Source organism: Aotus nancymaae, unplaced genomic scaffold, assembly GCF_030222135.1.
Source record: "Aotus nancymaae isolate 86718 unplaced genomic scaffold, 86718_ANA_hifiasm-v0.15.2.pri h1tg000049l, whole genome shotgun sequence".
NCBI classification, from domain to species: Eukaryota; Metazoa; Chordata; class Mammalia; order Primates; family Aotidae; genus Aotus; species Aotus nancymaae.
In genome coordinates, this window is record NW_026988463.1 from 3,159,500 (window position 1) to 3,175,820 (window position 16,321).

The 16,321-nt window shown below is 51.2% G+C and overlaps 5 non-coding genes across 5 annotated transcripts; 3 read left to right on the plus strand and 2 right to left on the minus strand.

The window, feature by feature from the left end:
* Positions 1-873: 873 nt before the first annotated feature.
* Positions 874-945, plus strand: TRNAP-CGG (transfer RNA proline (anticodon CGG)). The gene has a single exon. It is a non-coding gene; the product is annotated as a tRNA-Pro (tRNA).
* A 3,900-nt stretch (positions 946-4,845) lies between these two features.
* TRNAP-AGG (transfer RNA proline (anticodon AGG)) lies at positions 4,846-4,917 on the minus strand. Its single transcript has one exon. It is a non-coding gene; the product is annotated as a tRNA-Pro (tRNA).
* Positions 4,918-6,208: 1,291 nt separating this feature from the next.
* Positions 6,209-6,280, minus strand: TRNAP-UGG (transfer RNA proline (anticodon UGG)). The gene has a single exon. It is a non-coding gene; the product is annotated as a tRNA-Pro (tRNA).
* A 3,186-nt stretch (positions 6,281-9,466) lies between these two features.
* On the plus strand, positions 9,467-9,538 carry TRNAP-AGG (transfer RNA proline (anticodon AGG)). Its single transcript has one exon. It is a non-coding gene; the product is annotated as a tRNA-Pro (tRNA).
* A 4,802-nt stretch (positions 9,539-14,340) lies between these two features.
* TRNAK-CUU (transfer RNA lysine (anticodon CUU)) lies at positions 14,341-14,413 on the plus strand. The gene has a single exon. It is a non-coding gene; the product is annotated as a tRNA-Lys (tRNA).
* The last annotated feature ends 1,908 nt before the right edge of the window (positions 14,414-16,321 follow it).

A 16,321-nucleotide genomic window follows, 5' to 3' on the forward strand; every position in this document is an offset into this window, starting at 1 on the left:
CCCGGGATAGCAGGAAGGAGAAGCTCACCCAGAGGGGAGGAGGGAGTCCCCGGCGTGGGACAGCGCTCGTGTCAGGGGTAGGGCAGAATAGGGTGGGTGAACTGTGAGGATGGGCAGGACCCTCTCCCACCACGCGCGGAGCTCGCTGGTCCTCTCCACACCCAGGCCGTGTCCACCGGCTTTTCCAACCTGCTCACGTCCTTAAAGAATTCAGAAGGTGTTGCGATATTGCCCCATTAGGATTTGAACCTAAGGCCCATTCTCACCCTAATCGTAACAGCAAAGCCACCAGCGCCTGGAGAGAGAGTGAGAAACAGAGACGGAGAGAGAGAATGTGTGTCACAGTCAGGAGAGAGAAAGTCACTGTCACGCCCTTTGCCGTGGCTGCTATCCTGGGTGACCTCCTGGAACTTCCTGAACTCTTCCTATCAGAGGCAGAGACGGGGGCAGAACTAACGTCTGAGTCCGGACAGAGACGCTGGGCTCCATCCAAGGGAGGGCATGGGACACCCGTGGGATGGAGCCAGCCACCGCCTGCAGTCGGCTGCAAGGTGGGCTGGCTGCTCAGCCGCCCTCCTAGGGCAAGGTCTTGGGTATGAGTCAGCAGCCCCAGGTGTGAGTGCAGACCCGGTAATCCCGGGGCACAGCGGGGAGTCCCAGGCTGCAGGCCTGACCCTGAGCATCGCCCTACAAGCCCAGAGTGGATGGGCTCTGTCTCCATCGGGCTGGCTCAACAGCGTCTCGCCGCAGCGACCCCAGAGTTCTGCCAATCACTTGGGTACACGGATGAGCTCAACCCACTTCGGAATCAACTGAGTCGAGCCGGAATGGAGACACAGTGTCTGAAATGTCAGTGGAAGAACACACACGGGAGGCTCGTTGGTCTAGGGGTATGATTCTCGCTTCGGGTGCGAGAGGTCCCGGGTTCAAATCCCGGACGAGCCCCAAAATGGTTGCTTTTCCTGGTCATTTTAGAGAATATAGAGTTTGAGAATCCAGACCCAGCCTGAAGCCTCATCCAGCAGCTGGGTTGCTCCATTTCAGGTGGGTCCAGGACTGTGCCTCAGCTGCAAGGGACCAGGATGCACCCGAGGCTGGCCGGCTTGGCACGTGCCTCAGCCTTGCTGGAGCCCCTGGCCCTTCTCCTCCTTCCCGGTCCGAGACCAGAGAAGCTGTACCCACTGCAGCCCGGGTCGTTCAGCTGCACATGGGCTCCAGGTACGGGGGAGGCTGGTCCTTGGGTTCTGGGCTATCGAGAGCTATTCTTTCCTCTATCTCCCCTCTTCACCCTAGAAACCCACATCTCTGCAGGCCAAGGCGGAGTCGCAGGTGAAGGTCGTTGAGAGCAGGTAAAAGCTGAGTGACTCGATGGCCCTGGGCTGCACTGGCCAGGAAGGTAGACAGGAGCCATATATGGCTCTTAAGCACTTGAAATAGGGCTGGTACAGTTGAGATGTGCTTCTGTTAGTGCAAAATCGTTTTTTTTTCGAAGGGATTTTCGAAGACTTGGTACCAAAAAAAGAAGATATTCTCTCATTACAGATGGAAATTAGAGTTCGCGTCTACAGTATTGGATTGAGAAATACACACACATATGTGAAAAACATATTGCAGTGGCACCATCTTGGCTCACTGCAACCCCCGCCTCCTGGGTTTATGTGATTCTTCTGCCTCAGCCCTCAGCCTCCCAAGTAGCTGGGATTATAGTCACACACCACCCCACTCAGCTAACTTTTGTATTTTTAGTAGAGATGGAGTTTCACCATATTGGCCAGGCTGGTCTTGAACTCCTGACCTCTTGATCCACCCGCCTCGCCCCACAAAGTGGTGGGATTACAGGCATGAGCCACGGCCCCCAGCCCTAATTTTTGTTTTTTTAGTAGAAATAAGGTTTTGCCATGTTGGCCAGACTGGTCTCGAACTCCTGACCCCAAGTTATTCACCCACCTCGGTCTCCCAAAGTGTTGGGATTACAGGTGTGAGCCACCACACCTGGCCCAAATTGTACACTAACAATACGTGCAGTTTATCATATATCAATTTACCGCAATAAAGAAAAACTGATATTCTAGTTTCTTGAGTAGCATGGCAAGATGCTCATTATATGTAAAGAGATAAAAGACGTCATGAGAACAGCATGTTCAGCGTGATCTTCTCTGTGTGTTTAGAAGAGGATGCACTAGGCCGGGCATGGTGGCTCATGCCTGTAATCCCAGCACTTCGGGAGGTCAAAGTGGGTGGATCATTTGAAGTCAGAAGCTCGAGACCAGCTTGACCTACAGAATGAAATCCTTTCTCTACTAAAATACAAAAATTAGCCAGGCATGGTGGTGAGTGCCTGTAATCACAGCTACTCAAGGGAGGCTGAGCAGGAGAGTCATTTGAATCGAGGGTGCACAGATTGCAGTGAGCTGAGATCTCGTCACTGCACTCCAGCCTAGGTGACAGAGCGAGACTTGTCTCAATCAGTAAATCAATCAATCAACCTCACTGCCCCAGGAATACTGACACCAAGTCAAGCAGCCCTTGTCTTCCCTGGTGTCCCCTTCCCTGACCTGCTGGGGTTGGGAGGGCACATTCTGTAGCAGGTTGATTGGGTTTCCCTGTTTCCATCCCAGCTCCTCAATTCTGTCTGAAAATGCAATAATAAGAGTATAGTAGTGAAATTAAACAACTTTAGATAAGTAAAGAGCTTAGAAGAGTGTTAGGCGGCCAGGCGCGGTGGCTTACTCTGTAATCCCAGCACTTTGGGAGGCCGAGGCGGGTGGATCACGAGGTCAGGAGTTCAAGACCAGCCTGGCCAAAATGGTGAAACCACATCTCCACTAAAAATACAAAAATTAGCCAGGCACGGTGTCAGGCGCCTGTAATCCCAGCTACTCGGGAGGCTGAGGTAGGAGAATCACTTGAACCTGGGTGGCAGAGGTTGCAGTGAGCCGAGATGGCACCACTGCACTCCAGCCTGGGCCACAGAGTGAGACTCCATCTCAAAAAAAAAAAAAAAAAGTATCAACAAGTCTGCATCTGTTGGGCAACAGCAGGGAGATGATCTACCTCTATAGGTAAAGGGTAGATTCTGGGAGAGACAGAATCAAAAGGTACGCCCAACGTGGGGCTTGAACCCACGACCCTGAGATTGAGTCTCAAGCTCTACCGACTGAGCTAGCCGGGCTTGCCTGTAGGTAGCTTTCTATATCAGAAAATGCGCTGGGTAGCCTAAGGATGGTGGACGAAACTAAGCAAGGTAATGAATCAGTCCCCGAAACCAGGGTGCACTGGGGGTTCCCCACAACAGGCTCAGTTCTCCACCAATGCCCTCCCTGGTGCAGGAATTCCCTCACCACCCCGAAGTCTCCCATAAATGGGGGTGACCCACCAGAGTCTCCTTCGACACCGCGCTGGCATAAATCTGAGTTCTCCCAACCTGTACCCTCCGACGAAATGCCCTTCTTATCAGAAAGAGAAAAAGGTCTCCAGACTGCACCCACTTAAAGAGTCAATGACAACCTTTTTTTGAGGCCACTCGAGTTACAGGAACATAAGAGTTCTGCTGTGTTTTGGTCGAGTTAACCCATCCTTGGAGCTGCAGGCAGAATGCCCCAAGCTCACTGGGAGCTCCCAGAAGCCCTCATAGGTGCTGCTCGACCTGTAACCTACTGTGATGTGCATCCAGCTGTTCCGTTTCCATTACTGTGTGCTTTTATATCTAGAATTATTTGGTTCTTTTTTCGGTCTAGAAGGTTGGAGGTCCTGTTGTCGAAGATATTTTCTTTATTGTCTTTTATTCTTTTAGACATAGTAAGGATAGTTGTATTATAAAGTATCTGATATACTTTGCATCCGAAATGTTCGCAATTTTATTTCTGTTGCCCACTGTTAATGAGTTGTTGCTCATGGTACCTTGCTTCCCTGTTAATTTTTAGGCTGCAGGGTTCATTTTCCTCGTAAATTTCTTTGTGTAAGAAATTCTGTGAGATCTGGAATACAAATGTATTTGTACACACACACACACACACACACACACACACACACAATTATTGTTTTCTTCTGCAGGGGCCCAAGGGCATAACCAGACATCAGTCACTTTCAATCTTCTGCTTGAGTCTTTCCAATTGGTTCTCAAGTGCTCAAAATCGGATTATTCACGATTCTTGGTTCATATCACGTTTTCAAAGCCAGCATCTCAAACAAAAAGGAAGACCCAGCCAGTAGAATCTGTCCTCAGAGTAGACCCCAGGAGGCCCCAGTCCTGGTGGGTGCTCGGACTCAGGATCCTGGTACCCGGGCTGCTGGGTTCGGTCTGCACTCCTTCCAGAACTAGGACAGGGGAGCAGAGGAGCCCCAGGAGGCTACACTCAGGTGACGAGTGTCGGGGATGTGGGGAGGGGGAGGCCTCTGGACCCCAGTTACAAACGTCTATAGCCCATCTCCTCTGCTCAAGTGCCTGGCTCCCTCTCACTAAGTTTCTAGCCAGCGGAGCCGGGTACAGTGGGTGGGAGTCCCAGGCTAGATCTTTTAAGGCTCTGACTGTGAAGATTCTGCTCTTATTGTATATAGGGAGAACTTATCCCTGCTTCAGTGCCTCGAGTGAGTTCCTACTGACAAAAGTAGCATCACACACTATACAAAAATAATAATAAAGCAGAAAACAAACAAAAATAGCTTGTCAGGCGACAGCTCCAAAAAAATTTTAAATGTGGCAGTGGGTGGTGTCAGACAGCTTGAGACCTTTGTACATATTAACTCCGAAGGACTGGGGCTGCGCTGACGTGTCAGAGCTATTTGGATCTCCGATCCTCATCTAAAATAGGGAATGATAGGAACCGATATTTTGGACGAAAACCTGGGCTCGTCCGGGATTTGAACCCGGGACCTCTCGCACCCTAAGCGAGAATCATACCCCTAGACCAACGAGCCACCCAGCTTAGTCCCTCCGGCTTCCCTTTGTGGCCCTCAGGGAGTCCTCGGGGGCAGCAGGCCAGGCCTCAGCAGAGCAAAGCAAGAAGATAGTTCTCCCAACCTGTATTCTGGAAGAGGCAAGTTCAAGGGTGGGTGCGGAGGGAGCCGTGAGTCCCCGCTTCTCCCCGCGCCGCACAAAATGGGGAGCATCCCCTGCGCCCCCACAATCCGGGGGCGCCCTGGGTCCTCGCCCCCTCCGCCACTCGACCCTGGGCTGGAGCTCCGGAGGGACATGGGGACCTCTCAAGAGTGGGCAGCGGCTGCGCTGAGGGTCCGCGAACCACGACCACTGGATTCCCGCCTTGGAAACGCTGCAGCCCCGCGGTGCCGAGTGCACCAGGAACCAGGCCCCCTACCTCGCCGCGCCCCACGCTTCTCCGGCTCCGGTCCTCCCTTCTCCCCCAGGGAAGCCAAAACCCAAGAAGCGAGCTTCCCAAGTGGAACTCGATTGAAGAGGCTGATGCTGAGTCGCTTTGCTCCACCAGACCCGCGGCGCCCGCCGGAGTCAGCCGTGCACCTCCCTCCCCTTCCCTGAGAACGGGCGGGACCTCCGTTCCCCAGGCCATGGGGAGGACGAAGGAGGCGGCCCTTGGGGCAGCAGAGGCTGCGTCCAGGCGGCGGTTCCGGGACACCCTTTACTGTCTCTCTGCCCGTCTCTGTGTCCGAGTTTCACCCGACGCCCGAGAATCGGGTAGATCTGGGCTAAAAGGGCCTCCTCCTCCCCTCCAGACCCAAGCCGCGAATTTCCTGGCTGTCAGTGGGAAGACCAGGGCCTGGGGGTAGAGACGGGGTCCGAGACACCCACCAGCCAGGGCCCCCTGAAGTGCTGCTGGCGGATGCCCAAGCCTTTGCCCCTCCTTCATCTCCCCCCAACTCCCCTCCCTCCCGCCCCCGCCACACATATTCCTCCCATTTTAAGCGGGAGTAGGGCTCACCTGGGACTGGAGCCGCCATCCTCTCGAATCCTACGAAAAAATTTGCACCTGGAGCGACCAATGGGCCCAGCACTTTCTTCCTTATTCTAAATAACCTCCTCCTGCTGCCCGGAGTCGTCTCCTTTTATTTTTTGTTGCCGCAGTTGGCAGCTCTGGATCCCATTTCAGGGTGACGGGACCGACTGCGGGCGAGTGATTCAGACCCGTCCGTCTGCGTCGCGGGACCACTGAGGATCTGCCAGCAGCAGCCTCTCTCCGCCTTCCTAGTCTCCTGTTCGGCTGAAAATGCAAAGAGGGTGGAAAAAAAGACAAAAGGGCTCGTCCGGGATTTGAACCCGGGACCTCTCGCACCCAAAGCGAGAATCATACCCCTAGACCAACGAGCCGGCGCTCAGCTACGTTTTCTTTTTTTCCCTTGTCCTTTTGTTCCTGACGCAGAACCAGCTTCTATCGCCCCAATAGCTCAGTCCTTAGAGCTCCCACCTGCGAATCTGGACTTATAGGTTCGCGGCCACCCTCAGATTTCCAAGGCAGACTTCATTTCTGCTGGATAAACCAACAAGATTATCCGCTGAGATTATGAGCTGGTGGTTTAAATGTCGTGCTGATATGAAATACAGGCGCAATTACCTATTACTAAGGTAAAAGGGTTTCCAGGCAGGATAGTGATGTCAGAAATCACAAAGGAAATGTACAGCTTTTACCCAAGTTTTTAAAAAGGCAAATGACAATTCAAACAAAATACAATCTAAATGACAAACCAAGGGTGTATTACTTTATTTATTTATTTATTTATTTATTTAAAGGGCTTTATTTATTTATTTATTTATTTGAGACGGAGTTTCACTCTTGTTGCCCAGGCGGGAGTGCAATGGCCCATCTCGGCTCGCTGCAACCTTTGCCTCCGGGTTCCAGCGATTCTCCTGCCTCAGCCTCTCGAGTAGCTGGAATTACAGGCACACGCCACCACGCCTGGCTAATTTTTGTATTTTTAGTAGAAACGCGGTCTCGCATGTTGGCCAGGATGGTTTCTAACGTCTGGCTTCAAGTGATCCACCCACCTTGGCCTCTCAAAGTGCTGGGATTACAAGTGGGAGCCACCACACCCAGCCTCCTTCACTTTTAGGTGACTCCCAGAGCAACCAATACGTAGAAGGGAGGACCCCGGGAGAGGGGCCTGCAGCTGAGTAGGTAGGGGTTCCCCCTGGCTTCCTTTGAGTCTCAAGAAAGTCACTGAAGCAGCGGGCCCGGCTGCCTGTCACGCCTCACACCAGCCTCCAGACACGTCCATTCCTCCATGTACTTCTGCTTGGCAAACTTTGTCACAGCGATCCAATGTTCCAGTTTCTGGGTCCCGAAACTCTTCCCATGCAAGCTCTAGGACAAACTCTTCTTCTTCTCCAGCCTCCACTTCAAGACTCAGTTGTTTTCCACCTATGGCCCTTAGCGGCAGGCCAGGACTACCCTTGCCTGCCAGAAAGGCTGTGACAAGCAGCGTTTATGCTCCATAGGCCCAGGTAAGGAAGATGAAGCCGTTTCTGTCATAGATCTTCATTTCTTTTCTTTTCGTAAATGTCTTTTTAAAATATGCCTATGTATTTTTAAAGGACTTGAGATCTATGTGGCCCAGTAATACGCCCTTGGTTTGTCATTTAGATTGTATTTTGTTTGAATTGTCATTTGCCGTTTTAAAAACTTGGGTAAAAGCTGTACATTTCCTTTGTGATTTCTGACATCACTATCCTGCCTGGAAACCCTTTTACCTTAGTAATAGGTAATTGCACCTGTATTTCATATCAGCACGATATTTAAACCATCAACTCATAACCTCAGCGGATAACCTTGTTGGTTTATCCAGCAGAAATAAAGTCTGCCTTAGAAATCTGAGGGTGGCCGCGAACCCAGAAGTTCAGATTCGCAGGTGCACGCGCTAAGGATTGAGCTACTGGAGCGATGGAGAGAGCCTCGCTTTGCGTCAGTGGCAGAAGGACGCATAAAAAAAAAAAAAAAATAGGCGAGAAACCGCCGGCTCGTTGGTCTAGAGGTGTGATTCTAGCTTTGGGTGTGTGAGGTCCCGGGTTCAAATCCCCGACGAGCCCTCTTTGCCTTCTCTTTTTTCCCTTTTTGCATTTTCAGCAAGGACGGGAGACTAGGAAGGCGGAGGAGGGAGGCGGCTGCTGGCAGAGCCTCAGTGAGGACCTCCCGGGGTCCCGGGATGCAGACAGACCAACCTGGATCCCTCACGGGTCGAAATGGGATCCAGCGCTGCCAACTGCGGCAACCGCAGTTAAAGGAGACGACTCCGGGCAGCAGGAGGAGGTTATTTAGAATAAGAAAGAGTGCGCCAGACTCGGTCGCCCAGGTGCACAAATTTTTCGTAGGGTTCGAGAGGGTGGTGGCTCCAGTCCCAGGTGAGCCCTACTCCCGCTTAAAATTGCAGTTTATTGGGAGAAGAGGAGAACTAGGGCAGTGGGGGAGAAGTGAGGGAGTGAGTGAGAGGAGGGAGGAGGGGAAGCCTGGGCGTCCGCGGGCAGCACTTCGGTGGGCCCTGACGGGATGGGGGTCTCGGGCCCCGTCTCCACGCCCAGGCCCTGGGGCCTTCCCACTGAGCCAAGAAATACGCGGCTTGGATCTGGAGGGGAGGAGAGGCCCTTTCAGCCCAGATCTGCCCGATTCTCGGTGGTCGGGTGAAATCTGGACACACAGAAGGGCAGAGACAGAAAAGGGTGCTCCGGAACCGACGCCCGACGCCCGACGCCTGACGCCTGGACGCGGCCTCTGCTGCCCCGAGGGCTGCATTCTTCCTCCTCCCCACGTCCTGGAGACCGGAGGTCCCGCCAGCTCCACGCAGTGAAGGGGAAGGGGGCGCATCGCTGAATCGCCCTTGGTACGCAGTGTGGTGGGTGGCCTGAGCCGTCTTCCCCGAGGGCTCATCCATCCTGGCGCTTGAGGCCACGCGGGCGCTGTGACGCTGGTTCAATCGGTGGAGCAAAGTGACTCTCAGCGTCAGCCTTTAGGGTTCGAGGCCCACATAGGAAACTCGCTTTCTGGGTTTTGGCTTCCCTGAGGGAGAAGGGAGGACCAGAGCCGGAGAAACGTGTGGCACGGCGAGGGAAGGGGCCTGGTGACTAGTGTCTAGTGCACGCGGCAGGCCTTAACTGACCACCCATTGGCGCCACGCTACTGGACTGCAGCGTTACAAGCCGGGCGTCTAGTGATCGCCGTTCGCGGACCCTCAGCGGAGTCGCTGCCCGCTATTGGGAGGTCCCCATATCCTGCAGGAGCTGGAGCTCCTCACTGCGCCACGCGGATCTCCAGCCCAGGGCCGAGTGGCGGCGGCGGGGGAGGACCCAGGGCGCTCCTGGATTATGGGGGCGCCAGGGCTGCTCCCCATTTTGTGCGACTGCGGAGTGGGGCTGGGGCTCTGAGCTCCCACCACAGCCATCCGCCCTTGAACTTGTCCCTTCCAGTCGGGTCTGAAATCGGTCTACTCATTGGATTCTGTTGGCTCCACCCTATCGCTCCGGGATGCCAGAACGCCCACAAAGACAACCTTAAGCTGTAATTTGCATGGCTCGTTGGTCTAGGGGTATGATTCTCGCTTAGGGTGCGAGAGGTCCCGGGTTCAAATCCCGGACGAGCCCAACATTTGGTCCAGGAAATGTCGTTTCCTGCTCTCTTTTGGATTCCGCTCAGCCTAGAGACCTCAGCGCTGGACATGGATGCCCTTCGAAGGTGATTTGTACAAAGGTCTCAACCTATGTTGACGCTGCCTACTATCTCACTATCTCTTAAAATTCATCTGGAGTCCTGTCACCAGTGTCACCATAGCCCTTTTGACAAGCTATTTTTTTGTTGTTTGGTTTTTATTGTTTTTGTTTTTTAAAGCTACTTCTATCAGCGCAAACTTGAGGCACTGAAGAAGAGACAAGTCCCTATATACAGTAAGAGCCGAATCTTCACAGTCAGAGCCTTAAAAGGTCCAGACTGGGACTCCCACCCACTTTCCCTGGCTCTAGCAGTCACAGTCTTAATGAGAGAGGGAGCCGGGCACTTGGGCAGAGGAGATGGACCATGGGAGTTTGTATCTGAGGTCTAGAGGCCTCTCCCTCCCCACATCCCGTCACTCCTCACCTGCGTGCAGCCTCCTGGGGCTCCCCTGCTTCCTCCTCCTAATTTTGGAAGAGTAGGGACTGAACACAGGGTCTGGTACCCTGTCCTGAGCCCCAGCGCCCACCAAGACTGGAGCCTCGACTGGTCTGCTCTGAGGACAGGTTCTATTGGCAGGGCCTTCGTTTTTGTTTGGGATGCTGGGTTTGAGAATGGGCTATGAACCAAGAATCATGAATAATCCAATATTGGGCACTCGAGAACCAACTGAAAAGAAACTCAAGCAGAAGATTTAAAGTGACAGATGTCTGGTTATGCCCTTGGGCCCCTACAGAAGTGAAGAATATGTATATATATCCTATATATATATTCTATATCCTATATATATCCTATATATATACTTTGCTTCTCTCTATATATTATATATATATATTTGATTCTGTGTGTGTGTATATATATATATTCACTTCTATAGATTACAATTCATTTATATTCTAGATCTCACAGAATTTCATACACAAAGAAATTTACAAGGAAAATTGCCATTGCATCTTTAAAATTAAGGAGGAGGCTGGGTGCAGTGGCTCACACCTGTAATCCCAGCAATTTGGGAGGCCGAGGCGGGTGAGTCACCTGAAGTCAGGAGTTTGAGACCATCCTGGCCAACATGGCAAAACCCTGTCTCTCTTTTTTTTTTTTTTATGAGACAGGATCTCAAATCTGTCACCCAGGATCTCACTGGACGATGGATAGGCCACCACACCCGGCCTACTTTTTTCCATTTTTCTGTAGCCACAGGGTCTTGTTACGTTGCCCAGGCTGTTCTTGAACTCCTGATCTTGTTTTGTAGAGAAGGGATCTCACTGTGTTGCTCAAGCTGGCATACTTTCTTGAATAAATGCCCAAACCAATCTTAAGGTCATTTTCTAGCCACCCACGGTGAGTTATTCTCTTTTATTATTCTCAGTGGGAAGTTCAACAACTGCCCTGGTGGCCTAATAGATAAGGCACTGGCCTCCTAACCCAGGGATTGTGGGTTCAAGTCCTACCTGGGGTAAGATACCCTTCACCCTTGTTTGTCCAGTGACCTTTTAAAAATGACAAAGCACTGTAATCCCAGCGCTTTGGGAGGCCGAGGCGGGTGGATCACGAGGTCAAGAGATCAAGACCATCCTGGTCAACACAGTGAAACCCCGTCTCTACTAATACAAAAAAAAAAAATTAGCTGGCATGGTGGCGCGTGCCTGTAATCCCAGCTACTCAGGAGGCTGAGGCAGGAGAATTGCCTGAACCCAGGAGGCAGAGGTTGCAGTGAGCTGAGATCGCGCCATTGCACTCCAGCCTGGGTAACAAGAGTGAAACTCCGTCTCAAAAAAAAAAAAAAAAAAAAAAAATGACAAAGCATAGAGATGCACAAGTAGAACAAGTCAGCTCACAAAAACAGGAAGCAAGGTACGAGTTGGGAAGAAAAACAGACCATCAAACTCAAAAACACACTCTCTCTCTCTCTCTCTAGAATGAGAGTAGTGAAGACTTTACTCTCTCCACACCGAAGGGACAAGAAAAAGCAATGTACAGTTTTCATATATATATAATTGGGAAAGGGAAGCTGATTTCCTGTTTGTTTGGTTTGACTTTTTGTTTTAGAAAGCAACCCTGGTAGCCGGGCGCGGTGGCTCACGCCTGTAATCCCATCACTTTGGGAGGCCGAGGCGGGTGGATCACGGGGTCAAGAGATCGAGACCATCCCGGTCAACATGGTGAAACCCCGTCTCTACTAAAAATACAAAAAATTAGCTGGGCATGGTGGCACACGCCTGTAGTCCCAGCTACTCAGGAGGCTGAGGCAGGAGAATTGTCTGAACCCAAGAGGCGGAGGTTGCGGTGAGCCGAGATCGCGCCATTGCACTCCAGCCTGGGTAGCAAGAGCGAAAGTCCGTCTCAAAAAAAAAGAAAGCAACCCTGGTATACACACCTCTTTTGTTGTTGTTGTTGTTGTTGTTGTTTAGAGGGAGTCTCACTCTGTCTCCAGGCTGGAGTGCAGTGGTGCGATCTCGGCTCACCGCCACCTCCGCCTCCTGGGTTCAAGCCATTCTCCTGCCTCAGCCTCCCGAGTAGCTGGGATTACTGGCATGCAGCACCATGCCCAGCTAATTTTTGTATTTTTAGTAGAGATGGGGTTTCCTCATATTGGCCAGGGTGGTCTTTATATTCTGACCCCATGATCCACCCGCCTTGGCCTCCCAAAGTGCTGGGATTACAGGCCTCAGCCACCTCATCCAGCCCTATGCACACCTTTGACCCAAAAGTTCAACCCCTGTGACTCCATTTCAAAGAAATAAAAGTACAATGTATGTACAAGGATGTTTCATTACAGCAGTTTTGTTCAAAAAGGGGAAGGGGGACCACCATGAATAGGGGATGAATTGCATACATTTTGTTTCATTAATGTCGTTCAACCTCAGAAAAGAGGGTTCCATCTATCCTGGTTGACTTGGACATCCCCCACGGAAGACGTGTGTGATACACTTTTTACAAAACAAGCAGCGGCTCCTAGGCCCCAGATGTTTGTGTATGATCAGTGCCAAAGCCTCTTGGCAGTTGGCCAGAGGAGAGGAGGGGAGAAAAAGAGATTCTAGCAAAATGGAAAAATTTGCAGGTCAAAGGCAAACAGGAAAGGTAGAAAACAGAGGTCTCTTTTGGAATTTCAGCAGGGGCACTTGCAGAATTGGAAGTGAGGTGGGCAGATGACCACGGGGACATGATCTGGTTTACGATCGTGAGTGATTTGGGTCTCCCTATGTTGCTCAGCCTGCTCTGGAACTCCTGGGCTAGAGTGATCTTCCTGCCATGGCCTCTCAAAGTGCTAGGATTACAGGTGTGAGCTACCGCCCTACTACTGTGACTTCTGATAGTTCCTCCTGGGAATGAAAGACCTCCTGAGTGGAGTCTTGGCATCGGTACAGGATTTGGGGTGGAGCAAGTGCTGTCCAGATCCGCCGTGTGACTCAGTGAGCACTCTGGTGGGGGAAGGCCCTGTGTCCCCAGGAGAGAGATGACAGCCGGGCTCTGGGAAGCGCATCCCGGCCCAGGCCGGCGCTTCTTGCTCAGAGCACCGCATCCTAGACCTAATCTCAGACCCTGCGTCTCCCACCCTCTCCCTCCCTCCTTCCCTTCCTTCCTTCCTTTAAAGAGAGGCGGCTACGGAAACAGGCTAGAATCCTCCTTAAAAAGAAAGAAAGTGTGCTAATTCTGTTTACAGAAAGAAAGAAAAGGAAAGAGAGAGAGAAAGAAAGAAAGAGCGAACAAAAGAACGAAAGAAAGAGAAAGAAAGAAGAAAGGAAAGGAAAGGAAGGACGGAAGGAAGGAAGAAAGAAAGAAAAAGACAGAGAAAAAAGAAAAAGACAGAGAAAAAAGGAGCGGGCAAAACAACAAACAAACAAACAAAAAGCAGCTCCCAGCCGGGCGCGGTGGCTCACGCCTGTAATCCCAGCACTTTGGGAGGCCGAGGTGGGTGGATCACGAGGTCAAGAGATCGAGACCATCCTGGTCAACAAGGTGAAACCCCGTCTCTACTAAAAAATACAAAAATTAGTTGGGCATGGTGGCGCGTGCCTGTAGTCCCAGCTACTCAGGAGGGTGAGGCAGGAGAATTGCCTGAACCCAGGAGGCGGAGGTTGCGGTGAGCCGAGACCGCGCCATTGCACTCCAGCCTGGTTAACAAGAGCGAAACTCCGTCTCAAAAAAAAAAAAAAAAAAAAAAAAGCAGCTCCCATGACTGGCGTGCGGGTTAAATGACACACTGGCTTCAAATGCGGCGTCCATCCCGGTGAAAAACAAAATGGAAGTAAAAACCAGTAACTGCCTCTGATATGGAATCCACCCCCTTTCTTCTTCTGTTTTAAAAGTCAATTTTTAAAAAAATTTTTTAAAAATTCACTTTCTCCATAAAAGTCCGTTTTGTGAACTGCTGTGTCCCCAGTGCCTGTTACATAGTAGGCACTCAATAAATATGAATGCATGAATGACTTTATGGGCAATGTGGCCTTGGATATGTCTGGGTGCCCCTTGGGACCGAGAACATAGGGTGGGATGTAGTGGGTGAGCAGCCCTACGGGGTGAGTTTGGTCACTGAGGCCCTGCCTGGGCTTCCAGGACCTCAGAGTCTCTGTGCCACCTGCCACCAGGACACATGGGTTGGGTTTCTCCTGGCTGACTTTTGCTTCTCCTGGGAAGGTCAGGACCCAGTGAACAGTTGCTGGCACTCCCCACTTCATCCTCATGCTAATGTCAAGTGGTAAGCACACATTCCATTATTAGGAAGCATTGCCAGGAAGCCCGGCTAGCTCAGTCGGTAGAGCATGAGACTCTTAATCTCAGGGTCGTGGGTTCGAGCCCCACGTTGGGCGCATACTTTCTTTTCATAGGCTGCAGTGAAGAGTGAGACACTGAGTACTCTCAAGTCTGCCCAGTGAAAGTTTTCAGATGAAGGTTAATAATGTTTAGCAAGACTTAGGAGATCCACATAAACAGATCAATGGAAAGAGAAGGACAACCCAATGTAATGAGGGGATGCTAGTGAGGGCCATTAGTTTTTTTTTTATTTTTAAGATGGAGTCTTGCTCTGTCACCAGGCTGGAATGCAGTGGTGGCCCAATCTCAGCATACTGCAAGGTCCACCTTTCTGGTTCAAGCAATTCCCCTGCCTCAGTCTCCTGAGTAGCTGGGACTACAGGTGCACACAATCACGCTCAGCTAATTTTTTGTAGTTTAGTAGTGACGGGGTTTCATCATGTTGACCAGGATGGGCTCAATCTCCTGACTTCAAGATCTGCCGGCCTCAGCCTCCCAAAGTGCTGGGATTACAGGTGTGAGCCACTGTGCCTGGCCAATTAAAAGTTTTAAAGTAAAATTATTATTATTTTGAGATGGGGTCTCCCTCTGTTGCCCAGGCTGGAGTGCAGTGGTGCAATTACAGCTCACTATGTCCTTGACCTCCCAGGCTGAGGCTGTCCTCCCACCTCAGCCTCCCAAGTAGCTGGGACCACAGGAATGCACTACGACACCCAGCTAATATTTTTTAAAATTATTTTTGTAGAGACGGGGTCTCACTATTGTTGCCCAGGCTAGTCTTGAACTCCTGGGCTCAAGAGATCCTCCTGTCTTGGTTTCCCAAAGTTCTGGGATTACAGATGTAAGCCACTATAACTGGCAGTGAAATTAATTTTTTTTTTTTTTGAAATGGAGTTTTGCTCTTGTTGCACAGGCTAGAGTGCAATGGTGTGGTCTTGGCTGACTGCAACCTCTGCCTCCTGGGTTCAAGAGATTCTCCTCCCTCAGCCTTCCAAGTAGCTGGGATTACAGGTGCCTGCCACCATGCCCAGCTAATTCTTTTTTTTTTTTTTTTGTATTTTTAGTAGAGATGGGATTTCATCATGTTGGCCAGGCTGGTCTCAAACTCCTGACGTCAGGTGATTCGCCTGCCTCAGCCTCCCAAAGTGCTGGGATTATAGGCCTGAGCCACCACTCCCAGTCCAAAATTAATCTTAATAATACATTTTATTTGACCAAATGCATTGTCACATTTCCTCTCATTCTAAGCCTTCAAAATCTGGCATACTTTCCTTTTAGGCACATCTCAATTTGGACAGGCCACATGTCAAGGGCTCCAGAGGCACCTGCTGCTGGGGACGAACTGCTCCGACAGTACAGGCCTAGATCTGACTACATGCTTACATGCAACTGGAGAGAAAGGGAGAAGGAGAGGAAAAGGGAGAGGGAGAGGGAGACAGAGGGAGAGAGGGGAGTAGAGAGAGAGACATGATAAGGAACTGGCTCACACAGATGGAGGCTGACAGGTCCCCAAGTCTGCAGGGTGAGCTGGCAAACTGGAGACCCCGGAGAGCTGACGGTGTGCTTCTAATCTGGAGGCTGGCAGGTGGAGACTCAGGAAGAGCGAGTGTTTTCACTGGATTCTAAAGGCAAGAAATAGCCAGTGTGCCATCTGGCTGAGGCAAGCAGGCTGACATGTTGCCCCTGTTGGTGGTGGGAATCACACATGCAGAGAGAGGACATGCTTAACCCCTTAAGCAGGGGAAATGCTTGCTGAACATGGGTGTTTTAGGGGAATCAACACAGGTCTGTACAGACATGCAAGCTGGGACGGGGAACAGGCAGCTCTCCTGGAGCTGGTCTGCATTGGAGCTGTTGGTGGCAGCAGGAGATGAAAGAAAACACAAGTGTGACTTTGTACTTCAGGTGAAAGGGTAGTGGTGAGATCCTGCCTGGTAGAAATCATATGGTCGAGATCGAGACCA